The sequence below is a fragment of the Leucopleurus acutus genome (genome assembly GCF_964270905.1).
Source record: "Leucopleurus acutus genome assembly, chromosome: 8".
NCBI classification, from domain to species: Eukaryota; Metazoa; Chordata; class Mammalia; order Artiodactyla; family Delphinidae; genus Leucopleurus; species Leucopleurus acutus.
The window spans coordinates 18,797,257-18,809,393 of NC_139151.1; the positions used below are offsets into that span (position 1 = coordinate 18,797,257).

The window sequence follows — 12,137 nt, forward strand, 5'->3', positions numbered from 1 at the left end:
TCCCGCATTCAGAGGTCAGGTTGGACGGGAGAGCAGGTCTCAGACAATGAGCGGTCCGTGGACGAGCAAGATGGAGGGAAGAGGGAATTCCCTGGTGGTCCAGTGGTTAGGACTCCGCACTTTCACTGCCGAGGGCGTGGGTTTGATCCTTGGTCGGGGAACTAAGATCCCAGAAGCCATGCAGCGTGGCCAAAAATAAAGATTAAAAAAGAAAAAAAACTGAGGGAAGAGAGTCCTCCCGCCCCATTGGCACTGCAGCCTGCCAAGCTCAAGGCTCGGCTGCCCCCTTGTGTCCACAGAGTGAAGGACAAGGGAAACTTAACCCTAAACTGGGCTAGGACTGGTCCCCTGGGAGCCACCCAGCTGTCTTGCCTCCTTCTCCCCAAGGGCACCCACACACGAGGACTCACCTTCAGCAGGGCCACCTGCGCTGTCCCCCAGCAGTGCACTGCCCACCCCACTCACTGCTGGTTTTTGCCCTGGAGGTCTGAGGGCCTGGGATCTTCCTCTGGAAGGGAAGGAAGGCCTTGAACATTTTAAAGGGGGCTTTTTGGGATTTCCCTGGTGGGCCAGGGGTTTAGAATCCACCTTCCAATGCAGGGGACGCGGGTTCGATCCCTGGACGGGGAACTAAGATCCCACATGCCGTGGGGCAACTAAGCCTGTGCAGCGCAACTACCAAGCCCAGATGCTCTGTAACCTGCACACCACAACTAGAGAGGAGCCTGCACACCGCAATGAAGAGCCCGCGTGCCACAGCTAGGACCTAACGCAGCCATATATTAATTAATTAATTAATTAATAAAGCGGGCTTCTCCACCGCAATAAGCCCACGCACTGCAACGAAGAGTAGCCCCCGCTCGCCACAACTAGAGAAAGCCCGCATACAGCAACGAAGTCCCAACGCAGCCAAAAATAAATAAATTAAATAAATAAATATTTTTTAAAAAGAAATGGAAAATTTTATTTGAGCCAAATTTGAGGATTATAACCCGGGAAGAGCATCTCAGAAAGCTCTGAGAACTGTTCGGGCCGTTAGAACTCAAGGCACAGTTATATAAGTTTTTGAGACAGAGGTCTGTCCAACAAGTGAAGTATTATTGAGTTTACATAATCCAGATCTAAGGGTCATAATGGTAGGTCATGTGACCCCTTACGAGATCAAGAAGGAATGTTATCATTGGAGTTGTCTTGTTGGTGCTGGGAGAATGTTGCTCTTTATGGCTGAGCAGCTATTCCTGCTGATGCGGGAGGGTTGGTCGATGGGTAATGAAGATACACAATGCACAGTGGGGGGAGAGGGGAGGCCAAAGTGCAGAGGAGAATTTTTTGCACTTAAACTTTTCTTGTCTTGCCATGAAATATGAACTTTATTTCACAATCATAAACATCATTTCATGATGTTTAGAAACTCTCTGAAAATGTGCCAAAGATCTCCTATAGGTCTTCAATCCCTAGAAATTAAACAAAGACTGTCCTACAACATCCTTTGTAATGGCATCCCTCTACTTGATACCAATGACACAGAAATCGATGTCCTTAAATGACACAGAAATCGATGTCCTTAAATGTAGTGAATCACTGCCTTGGGCAATACTCTGCAAGAAACAGATTGTACAAAGTTTTATATCTATACAATGAAATTAGCAGTGGAGCAACAAATTGCTTTAAATTTTATGGGTAGTGGGAATTCCCTGGTGGTCCAGTGGTTAGGACTCTGTGCTTCCACTGCAGGGGGCACGGGTTCAATCCTTGGTCGGGGGAGCTAAGATCCCGCATAACACGCGGCCAAAAAATTTAAAAATTATGGGTAGTATGGAAACATAGATTAATTTTTAAATTGTCTCTTGACTCAAAAGCCATTTTTTAGAAATCTACCTAGTAATATTAAAGCATCTGTATGTGGGGGAATAGAATGGAGAATAATTCCTTGAAACATTGTTTGTACTAGGGAAAAGAAAATAAAACCGGGCTTCCCTGGTGGCGCAGTGGTTGAGAATCTGCCTGCCAATGCAGGGGACACGGGTTCGAGCCCTGGTCTGGGAAGATTCCGCATGCCATGGCCTGTGAGCCACAACTAGGCCCGTGAGCCACAACTACTGAGCCTGCGCATCTGGAGCCTGTGCTCCGCAACAAGAGAGGCTGCGACAGTGAAAGGCCCGCGCACCGCGATGAGGAGTGGTCTTGGCTCGCCACAACTAGAGAGAGCCCTTGCACAGAAACGAAGACCCAACACAGCCAAAATAAATAAATAAATTTTTAAAAAAAGACCTTTAAAAAATAAATAAATAAAAATAAAATAAAATAAAACCAACTGAATGCCTAAAACACTAAATAAAGATGTTTGATTTATCTTTTAATACATAAATAAAGGGGGCTTCCCTGTGGGAGGGCTGCAGACAAGACACCCAACAGGCAGCCTGGCAGTTTCCATCTGCCTGTTGGTTTTGCCTCCAGAGGCCTTCTCCGCACTAGTTTTGGGGAGCTCTGTCATAAAGAAGGGGGGCTGCCGGGCTTGGCACCCTTCCCCCAGGAGCTCCTGCTCTCACACCGTTGGCTGTGCGGGGCCCCAGTTAGGTCTGCTCATCCCAGGCATCTCCTCCCACCCCCTCTGCCTATTACTCTCCACGGCATCGCCCTGGTTGTTTCCTTCTTGGGGCTTCTCACACTCTTGTTTTGGTCTCCTTTATTATTGCCTGCCTTCCCTGCCCCTCCCAAGTAGAATGAGGGTAGGGCCTTGTTGGACTCATTCACTGAATCCCCAGAATACAGAACAGGCCCCGCAGGGAGCAGCCACTTGGCACGTGTTTCCCGACCGAAGTTCCGCACACGTGCCCGATGTCCACCCACGGCTCCCATCTGGGCCAAGCTGCTTCCTCCTCCTGAGATGCCGTCATCACCCCATCCCACCGCCACCTCACTGTCTGCCTGGCAACCTGGTATTTACAGTTAGTTCAAGGCTCACTTTAAACATTACCTCTTTGTGATGCCTCCCTGACCTCTCCCAAATTAGGCACTTCCTTCTGTGTTCCCTCACTTCCTATAACGGCTGTCATAACTGTCTGTGAGCCCGGCAAGGGCAAGAATTGTATCATATTTGTTCTTGCGTTCTCAGTGCCTGGCAGATGCTAAATAAATATTTATTGATGAACTCTGATGACCACTGGAGAGGCTCACGGAGCCCAATGTCCCAAGTTGTCCTCCTGCCCTCGCCTCCCTCTGCTCTCGCATAAGGAGTCCACACTCTAGGCAACGGAAACGTCACATCATTCACTCAGCATCTTCCCAAGGCCATCGTTTGTAACAGTATTGTTTCCTCCAGGGGGAATGCTTTTCCAACCTTCATCCTCCTTTAAAACGCATCTTGGCTGCCACTTCCTCCATGAAACCTTCCTCAGTTCCCGAGCAGGAACTAATCCCTCCCTCTTCTGTGCTTCCCATCATCGTCCCTCTCCCAAGCTAACTCTGCCTCACTGTAGAACTTAACAGAAGTGTGCTGCCCGTTACCTCAGCAAATTGTAAACCTTCTCCGGTCACCAGCCACGGCTCACACACATTGGTACCTCTCATCTCCCGTGAAGGTAAACACTCAAATGCCCGCTCACAGGCAACCCATAAAGCATACACTTGAATGTCATGTCAAGAAGCCAATAGCTCCCAACGTGAAAACTCATGTAACTAACACTAGGACCCCAGAAGAAACTTTCCCAGGTGCACGTCCACACTTCCTGCAGGAAGGCAGAGACTGGGCACCTCAATCCCGCCAAGAGCTCCCGCTCTGGGCACCCTCCATATATGCCCTCCTTCCCTGCCTTATGCTCTCCCAGCCCAGCCCAGCTTTCTGGCTGCACATGCCAGTGTATACTTGGAGCTCTCTTGGGATGGAGTGTTAGCACTCAGCCTCAGGGTCCATCTACTGCAAGCAAGTCCTGGTAGCTAATCTTGATCTGACCTCAGCCTTTGGGAGGCAGCCTCACCTATAACTCATGTGGTGGCACCAGGGATAGAACTGACCCATCCCTACTACCATCCTCAGCATAAACACACACACACATACATACACACACGTGTGCACATGCCCACATACACACACAAGAATGTACCCAGATGCACACACGGTGTAGAATGTGATCAACGGCTTAGATGTTGCAACCATGTTTAGTGCGAAGACCAACCCTGGGCAAAGGTTCTGACACTCCTCACAGAGTCCAGCTTGACGCAGACACTCAACAAATATTTGTTGAATGACTAAATTGCTTGCGTGCCCACCTCCAACGCCACCCACGGTCACTGATTTGACACTCCTCTGCCCCCTTGAAGCGCTGGCCTGTTCTACCATGCCAGGAGCCTGGTGTATCAGCAGTGCCCTAGAGGGATAGGGCCACAATCTTGGTACCCAAATGTCTTCAGTTTTTCTTGAAGTTCACCAAACACAGTATGTTATCTCCCCTCTGGGTCTCAGTACCTGTACTAGAAGTTCCTGTCCTTCACCCCCGATTCCTTCACCTGGCTTACTCTTGGTCACCCTTTAGATCTCACTGATTTCTTTGCTACTTCTTAGAAAAAAGTCTTTTCCAAGTGTCCCATCCCTGCCCCAAACTGGGTTAGGAGGGTTTCACTGGAAAAAGAAGGAAAACAACTTCTCTTGCTCTTTTTAGAGCTGCTTTTGATATGCATCTATAAGGTCAGCTAAACTTAAAAAGCACATGAAGTTGCTAACGTGGTTATGTACCAAGTGCATTCATGTTATATCTTTGGGGTGTCACAATAACCCTGGGGAAGGGTGTGATGATTTCCATTTAAGAGATAGGAAAACTGAGGCTCTGAGATACCAGGTGCCCACCTAAAGTCACAGGAGCAAGTAAGCCAGAGAACCAAGTGTCAAAATCCATGCGTGTGCTTTCCATTTCATGGGGTGGGGCTGCAGTATTAGCAGGGATGAGGATGCAGGTGGGGAGTGAGCGCAGAAGTTGTGTAGTCTGAATTGCCTAAAATAGGGGAGCGGGAAGGGATTCTTCCCCTTCATTCCATGCAATCCTGAAGCACGAAGGAGGCACAGCTTCATTTCTCTGGTCCAATTCTTTTTCCCAAGCCTGGGCCATTAGTGAAGCATATTATAAGCCTCTCTGTTTGAGATAAGCATCCCTATTTACCTGGCAATCATTTGCTGGTAAGGGTTCTAAGGAAAGCTGACTAAATGGAGAGGAACGCGAATGAGGTCGCAGCGTGATGGTTGGAGCCCTGCCATGCTTGCTGCCCTTTCCTCCAAGTCGCTGCCTCGGTCCCTTCTCCGGGCCACCAGGAAGAAGAACCTTGTGTCGTCGGAGCAGTTATCCAAGCAGGTCTCAGTGGCCTGCGGAAACTCCTCCAGCTTCTCAGTGATGAAGCCGGTCTCCTGCAGGGCTTCCCGCAGGAATTTCTCGTCCAGGGGCAGGAGAACCTCTTGACCCCCACCATGAAGAAGCTGGCCTCAAAGTCCCCGCTCAGCATCAGATGGCCCCTGGGCCGGGGCAGGGTCCTGAGGTGACGCAGGGTGTGCGTCCAGGCAGGCCTTCAGGGTGGGGCAGGCAGCCTTGAGGCACAGGGAGGAAATGAGGCAGTCGGCCAGGGGCGGGACCGCAGGTTCCAAGGGCTGTTGTTTCAGGATGTCACACTTGAGTACCTGGCGGATGGCTCTCCTTAAGCCCTCCTCCTTCTCGGCCCCCTGTCTCTGGAGTGGAGGGAAAGGGAAAGAGGGGCCAGCTGGGTCATGCTTATCGCGTAGACCGCGCACATCACTCCCAGCCATTCTCTGCTTGGCGCACAGGCTCCCAGAACAGCAGGTTGCCGGTTTTACAGATGAAGAAACTGAGTCCCAGAGAGAGACCTGGTCCTGAACCAGCTGTGGACAAAGTCAAGCCCAGGACCTGCCGGCCCTGCGGTCAGCGCTCTGTCTACCTGCAGGCCCTCTGCCGGCAATGCACCCCTGACAGGTAGCCCATTCTCTTTCTACTAGTCTGTGTTTAACGCGACCCAGACAAGTGCCTCCAGAAACGGAAAGTCGGCCTGGAATCAGCTGAGCAAAACTACTAAGTGAGCTTGGGGCGCTTTGCTGGGGCCCCCAGTCTCTCCATTACCTTTCCCTCCCTTTGGCCCCTGGCCACTCCACTCAACCTCCTCATCACCTCATACATTTCCTATACCTGTTCTCAGGATGCGGGCTGCATTCGTATTATTGTATGAATAAGGACTAGTACTTAAAGGCTTACTCTTTCCAGCTCTGTATTTTTTAAAAAGTCATAGTCTTAACAGATACACACTACTATATATAAAATAGGTAAACAACAAGGACCTACTTATAGCACAGGGAACTCTACTCAATATCTTGTAATAACCTGTAATGGAAAAGATCTGAAAAAGAATATATATATATATGTATAACTGAATCACTTTGCTCTACACTTGAAACTAACACAACATTGTAAATTAACTATACCTCAATTTTAAAAAATCAAAAAAAAAAAAGCTATAGTCTTAAGCAAAAGGAATAAGAATCTAATGTACAACCTCAACTATCTTACCTAACTAGGGAGGGTGATATTTGGAGAGTGGAAGGGCTATGGTGGACCTTCCTGATGCCCTGAAATTCAATGAAAATACACAAGGTAGGTAAATTCTGTTCCACTTGCAGTGCAAGATTGTCTTAATTCTCACCCCTATCTCCTGAGATACACGAAAAGATTCCACAAGTTTAGAGCCCCCTGGAGCTTGTAACTGAAACAACAGGGGCACCAGCCAATCAGAATGGAGGCAGCCCAGCGGGTTCTCCATTTGCTTGGGCTCAGACCTTGGCATTCCATGTGGACCTTGGTGATGTTTCTTCCACACCAAGTTTGTCTCTAGCCAGCTCTTTCTGTTCCCTCTTTTGGTCTTTTTTTTTTTTTTTTTTTTTTTGCGGTACGCAGGCCTCTCACTGTTGTGGCCTCTCCCGTTGCGGAGCACAGGCTCCAGACGCACAGGCTCAGCGGCCATGGCTCACGGGCCCAGCCGCTCCACAGCATGTGGGATCTTCCCTGACCGGGGCACGAACCCGTGTCCCCTGCATCGGCAGGCTGACTCTCAACCACTGTGCCACCAGGGAAGTCCCCTCTTTTGGTCTTTATAGGATTCATATCTCACTCTTCCTCCTTTCTTCTTGGGACCCCACTGACTTCCTTCCTTCTTTGTCTCCATCTGCCTTGTCATTTCTACATGAGCCCCATGGAAAATTCTTGATTCGGGAGCTAAGTGAAGCTCCTGGTATCATGGAGACTCAAAAACAAACAATAACCCCCTTACCGGTTCCCCTCAAGCTCACGCACATATTTCACCACCGAGACCAGTCAGACGCCCCTGGCGTCTTCTTTAGCCACTTCTCCAGCTGTTGGCAGTTCTGTCTGGGTAGCTGATGGCAAGGATCTCTTTGAAAGACTCGCAGGCAGAGAGGAGCTGGTAGATGGTGGGCTCAGAGCTGAGATCAACCAGGAGTTTTCCTTCCAGCCCACCTGTTTTAGAACAAGAATGTTCTGAATCATCAGTACCAAGGCAGGGCTCTGAGGTCCACATTTCCCAAAAGGCTCCACTTTCCTTGTCCCATTGGGAGAGGCTACCGGGAGTCAACCATCTGGGAATGTAAACTCCAGGACTGGGAACTTTGCCTGCACTGACTGCCTCAGCTCACTCAGCATGGAGAGTCTTGGTAGGGTTAGTGTTAGAAGCAGGGGTAACATTCCAAAGATCAATCAGCAAACATTTATTAAGTACCAACTCTATTCCAGAAACTCGCTTGGCAGTATGGGGACAAACAGGAGAATTCAGGGCCTGCTTACAGAGCCCTTGGTCTCCCCTTCCTGTCTTGCTTCCCTTCAGCCACGAGAGATTGTGTTGACACAAAATATCAGTAGCATTTGGACCCTGGCAAGGGGCTTCCAGGATAAACAACAAGGCTGAGAGGAGAGAAAATGAGCTGGACCCAGGGGTCCTGGCCGACTGCTACCCTTAGCCTGCTCACTTGCTCCTGGGTTCTGCTGCTACGTTTTGTTCGTCTGTTTGTTGTTGTATTCGTAGGGTACAGTAGCAAATAAATTGAAGCAGGCATCGAAGGCTTAAGAAAATTTGATGGCAGAAAATTTTAATTGGGAAAAGTCTGGCTATCAGGTTATGTTTTATTCTCATGTGAATGATGAAAAGATACCCATTATTTGATTTTAGTGGTCCAGCTGGCCTAGCACCTGTTTTCATGGGCTACCATGGTAAGCAGGCAGAAGAGTGGTGATGCTGAATTTGGACCAAGGCTTTCTACACTTTCTGATGCCCTTGTAGTTTCTTTAGCCAGTGATAGGGAGAAGACAGGCCCACTCAGGACCACCAGAGACCACAGCTCTTAGACTTTATGGGAGGAGGAAATCTGACCCCACCAACTTTGAGGGCATCCCACCATGCACCATACACACACCAGGTGTATCTAAAGTCTTCCCGTAGGGGAGTTCCACACACTCTGAAGGTCCCAAGTTGCTGCCCATGCTCTGGCCACCCCTCCCCAGACCCACCCTAAGCCTATCCTCTGATTGAAGAAGACCAGCATCTGATTTAAAATTTGCATGGCCACCCCTCCTCCCACACTCCCCCATCTCTCCCCTCAGAGGTGAAGGAGACCTGCACCTGGTTTAAAAGTCATATTGTAGTGCTTTAGCAGGAAATGGAGGACTTCATCACCCAGGGGATCCTGGTTCATCTTGAAGTAGTCCAGGTAGGACGTGGGTTCAAAGTTCTCCTGATAGACATCAGGCTCCTTGGATTCCTGAAGAGCCATGGAGAGCAGTAAGCTTTGTCCAGGAAGGAGCAGCAGGAAATCTGACTCCCTGGGCCCTTCTTTTTTTTGTTTCTTTCCATAAATTTATTTATTTATTTATTTATTTATTTATTTATTATTTATTTATTTATGGCTGCATTGGGTCTTTGTTGCTGCGCACGGGCTTTCTCTAGTTGCAGCAAGCAGGGGCTGCTTTTTGTTGCAGTGCACGGGCTTCTCATTGCGGTGGCTTCTCTTGTTGCGGAGCACGGGCTCTAGGCACGCGGGCTTTAGTAGTTGTGGCATGTGGGCTCAGTAGTTGTGGCTCGTGGGCTCTAGAGCGCAGGCTCAGTAGTTGTGGCGCACGGGCTTAGTTGCTCCGCGGCATGTGGGATCTTCCTGGACCAGGGCTCGAACCCGTGTCCCCTGCATTGGCAGGCGGATTCTTATCCACTGCGCCACCAGGGAAGTCCCCTTGGGCCCTTCTTGATGAGGCTCAGGCTTCGTCCTTCCCCATCCCCCCAGAACACACACTGGGATGAAGACCAAAACAGCCAACGAAGGTCTTTTCCTGAACCTGCCTCCCTTTGGCCACTCACCTCTGTCACACTCACCTCTACAATTCCCTACCCCGGCCCCCAGTCTTTTCAGTGGCTTTGACTTGTACGAAGGGTTTCTAGTCTCTTTTGCTCCATTTACTGCATCCTCTTCTACAGTGATTTTTCAAACCATTTAAAAAGCATGACTAATTTTTAAACTAAATCGCCAGTGAAGCCCCAGTATAGATGAGTGATAATAGGATAGAGATGCTTTTAATTTTTAGCATTTTCTGAACTACACCCCCCAACACAACACCCTGGTTTCTGTCCTAGACAACTGAACGAATGTTGATAATATTTAGTAAAACAGCGAAGAGAAGAAGAAGAATGGGTTTTAGTTGAGGAGTGAGAAGGGTGAGAAGACGTGAGGAGATGGGTTGCATTTGGAGCATGCTCAACTTGAAACAGAAAAATCTAATCTAACCTGGATAGAAGTCTGGAACTCATAGAGAGATCTCAGCTGGAGCTACAGATGTTGTGGGATGAGTGTGCAAAACTGTTCTATGACTGAACTGAATTTCCTCTTCGAGTCCCATGGAAATGGGTGGTAGACATTATACCTCAATCACATAGAGCCTTCCTTCACCAGGGGTGGGGGTGGGGAACTTACTTGGCGCCAGGCACAGGGCCTGGCACTTACTTTTTGTCCATGCTCCTGGCACCCACTGAGATTACGCTGCATAATCTGGTCTCAGATCACTGATTAACAAAGGTTGCAACATCCCCTTTTTTCAACCTCCATGCCTGTATCTCTCTCTCTGCCCCATTTCCATTCCCCACTCAGGAGCAAGGGAAATCACTCTTCTGCTCCTCGGGTTGCTCTGGGCTGTGAAACCATCACATCTCTCCTTCTCCTGCACCATGTTGAGAACAGGGACAAGTCTCAACACTTTCTAGCCCGTACTCACGGAATGGGCAGTTTCCCATGTTCACGGTTTCCTAAATAAATAAGGACAGAGGAGAAATAAAAATATAATTAATAATACAAATTTGGTTTTTTTTAATATGTTGAACTCTGCAATCTGAAAACAGAAGGTAAATCTTTGTTTTTAAGTTTTCCATGGGATATTCAAAAATTGACTGTATATAAAACCACAGAGAAATTTCCCCCAAGTAGAAATAATATAAAATAATATACTCTGTTCAAAATGCCATAAAATAGATACTAATTACAAAACCAGAAAACAAGAGACTTTACCATACAGAAAACTTTTAAATTTTCTGATAAACACTTTTGGATTAATGAGAAAACCCAAACAAAAATTTTAAACTCTGTAGAAAAAAAGAAAAAAAACTATATAGAAAGGAATTCTGCAGATAAAAATCTATAAGACACAGATAAAGCAGGGGAAGCTTCATGATCTTAAATATTTATATTGATAGATAGAACACATAATGAATTAAGCATTTAAACTAAGGAATTAAGAAAGAATCAATATGGGGCTTCCCTGGTGGCACAGTGGTTAAGAATCCGCCTGCTAATGCAGGGAACACGGGTTCAAGCCCTGGTCCGGGAAGATCCCACATGCCGCGGAGCAACTAAGTCCGTGCACCACAACTACTGAGTCTGCGCTCTAGAGCCCACCAGCCACAACTACTGAAGCCTGCGCGCGCCTAGAGCCTGTGCTCTGCAACAAGAGAAGCCAGTGCAATGAGAAGCCCGCACGCTGCAACAAAGACCCAACACAGCCAAAAGTAAATAAATAAAAATAAAATAAATTAATTTTAAAAAAGAATCAATACATTTAAAGAAAGCAAAAGGATGAAATTGATAAAAATAAAAGCTAACATTAATAAATGAATGAAGTGATAAGTACAGAAGCCAGATTGAGCTCAGTGAAAGGGAAATGAAGAAATGCAGACAGGATTTAAACAACACTTCCAAAGCTTGGCTGTGAAAGGGAAGAAAGACGGTGGGCAGCAGCTAAAAGCGGATGAGCCTTAGATAGAAATAGAAATGCTAAATATTTTGACAGTAGAGGAAAGGCAAGGATGGGTGCCAATACAAGTCAGACTGATAGGAATGAGCAAGAAACTAAGAGTTCACGGCTGGAAATTGTATTTTTTCTGAAAATAACAAGTGTGGAGGTACAGATATTTGAAATTTGAGGTGAGAAACAACAGAAAATGGAGGGCAAAGACTAGAGACATACAGAATTATCAGGTATTTTCAAAGGCCTGGATAACTGGATAGGAGTTCATTCTTCCTAGAAGGTGGTTTTCTCCAGAGTGCTTAAAAGTCTGGGTGCAGGAAAAGTGAAGATAGTGGGTTGATTTAATGTTGGAGTTTTCCTAAGCAGGTGGAACAGAAGGCTAAATGGTAAAAGTTAGAGGAAACAGCCTTATATTCATTTATTGAAAATGCATTCATTGAACACCTATTATGTCAGATAATAGGTTAATGTTTAAGAGCATAGACTGTGCAGCTAAACTGTCTAGATTCAAAATCTAGCTCCACCATTTATAAGATATATCCTTGGACAAGTTATTTAATCTTTTTTTTCTTTTTTGCCTCTGTTTTTTTAATCTGGAACTCATGAAGACAGTAACTTACCTCATGGAGCTGTTGAGAAGATTAAATGAGTTGATTCGAAGAACTTAGAACAGAAATTTCACTTCTGGGGACTTCCCTGGCGGTGCAGTGGATAAGACTCCATGCTGCCAATGCAGGGGGGCCCAGTTTCGATCCCTGGTTAGGGAACTAGATCCCACATGCATGCCGCAACAAA

At 47.3% G+C, this 12,137-nt stretch overlaps 1 pseudogene across 1 annotated transcript; it reads right to left on the bottom strand.

Moving 5' to 3' along the window:
• Window positions 1-5,179: 5,179 nt before the first annotated feature.
• LOC309964914 (nicotinamide N-methyltransferase-like) lies at window positions 5,180-8,862 on the bottom strand (annotated as a pseudogene). Its single transcript has 3 exons — window positions 8,680-8,862; window positions 7,318-7,523; window positions 5,180-5,710 (listed from the first exon to the last, which is right to left on the bottom strand). The product of its transcript is annotated as a nicotinamide N-methyltransferase-like (transcript).
• Between the last annotated feature and the right edge of the window lie 3,275 nt (window positions 8,863-12,137).